Below are 2,131 nucleotides of genomic sequence, written 5' to 3' on the forward strand. Positions count from 1 at the left end.
GGTCCCTGTGCTTTGCCAAGCTTGTTTCAAGTAGGTGCTTTAGACCACTGAGCCATCTCTCCAGCCCTTGATTCTTCATTCTAATACATACATTTAATGCTATATGTTTTCCTGTAAGCATTACTTTTGCCATAACCCACATTTATTTATTTGTTTGTTTTCTTTTTTTTTTTTTTTTGAGACAGGGTCTTGCTAAGTGGTTCAGGCTGGCCTTGAACTCATGGCAATCCTTCTGCTTCAGCCTCCTGAGGGCTGCAATTATAGGCATGCATCACCACACCCGGCTCACACACATTTTTTAAAATTTATAAGCATTCACTTGTTTCTATGTCAAGTTGATATCATGTAAAAACATATACACATACACACACATGTAGACATAAAGCCCATATGCACATATATCTACATGCACACAAACATGTATAATAACAAAGGTTTGTAGTTTATTTATTTATTTATTTATTTATTTATTTATTTATGTATTTGGTATAGGGTCTCACTAAGCAGTTCAGATATGCAGTGATCCTCCTGTTTTCGGCCTCCCCATTTACTGGGATTACAAGCATGGGCCACCATGTCTGGTCTCAGTGGCCAGTTCAGCATGTCTGAGGTGGGGCCAGCACAGCATGTAGTGCCGGGGATTGAACCCCAGTCCCTGTGCTTGCCTAAGCAGGTGTTTAGTCCACTGAGCTATCTTGCTGGTCCTAAAGGTTTATAATTTTCATGTGGCAGTTTTTACAGCATATCGCATACATTTTGATATGTTATATTTCATTTCCATGTAGTAAAAAATGTTGTAAAATTCTCTTAAGAGCTATACTATGATATTTTTACTCTTTAAAATTTCCTCATTGTGCTTTAGAGTGCAGGCATGGGCGCCCAGGTCCAAGGTGGGTGCAGTGATGACTAACTTCCCTCTTGCTGAACCTGTACATTTCTATCTTGCTATGTAGTGGAGGCTGGCCTTGAACTCACCATGTAGCCCATGCTGGCCTCGAATTTGTGATAATCCTGCTGCCTCAGCTTCCCAGCTACTGGGATTACAGGTGTGCACCACCATACCTGGCTTGTTACTTATTTTCTCTGTGCTGTGCTTATCTTCTGTTCCTATTATGATGTTCTGCATTTTTCTACCTTTTTTGGTTTTAGTTGAACATTTTGTATAGCTCCAGTTTTTCTTCTCCTTCTCCTTCTCCTTCTCCTTCTCCTTCTCCTTCTCCTTCTCCTTCTCCTTCTCCTTCTCCTTCTCCTTTTTTAAATGTATTTAGTACAAGGTCTACAGGGTCTCACTACATAGATCTGACTCGTAGTGACCCTTCCTGTTTTTCAGCCTCCTAAGCACTGGGATTACAGGTGTGCACCACCACGCCCAGTCTCAATCACCCTCTCAGCGGGGCCCCAAGGTTGAGGATGGCACAGTAGGCTGGGGATCAAACCCCCAGCCCCTGCATCTGCCTAAGCAGGTGCTTTAATCTGCTGAGCTATCTGGCTGGCCCTCTATCCTTTCTTAGTGCATAAATTATCTTTTTTTAAAAAATTTATTTATTTTATTTATTTATTTGTGTGTGTGTGGCCAGCTTAGCCCACCAGGGGGCGGGGCTGGCTGGCATGTGGTGCTGGGGGATTGAACCGCGGTCCATGTGCTTTGCTAAGCTTGTTCAAAGTAGCTGCTTTAGACCACTGAGCCATCTCCCCAGCCCTATAAATTATCTTTTTAAAAATGTTTTTAGTAATTATGCTAGAATTTCTAACATACAATTAAAATTCCTCAAAGTCTACTTTTAAATAACACTGTACTATTTTATAGGTAGTTCAAATATCTCACAACAAAACAACCCTACTTTGTCAGCATGGCAGCTTTAAACTCTGGCCTTCTGTCTTGGTTACCCTTCTCCCATTGCTGAGACGAATTCTCAACACTCAAAATTAGGGAAGGAAAGGTTTATTTAACTTACAATTACTGGAGATTTCAGTCTATACTCAGCTGGCTGCAAAGCACAGTGGAACAGGGCAGAGAGCATCCATTCATGGTGGTAGCAAAGAGCATGAGAACAAAATGGAGTAGTAGCAGCAACAATGGCTGCAGAGAGCAAGTCTGTCTCTCTCTCTCTCTCTCTCTCTCTCTCTCTCT

Source organism: Octodon degus, unplaced genomic scaffold (assembly GCF_000260255.1).
Source record: "Octodon degus isolate 3935 unplaced genomic scaffold, OctDeg1.0 scaffold00081, whole genome shotgun sequence".
Classification (NCBI taxonomy): Eukaryota; Metazoa; Chordata; class Mammalia; order Rodentia; family Octodontidae; genus Octodon; species Octodon degus.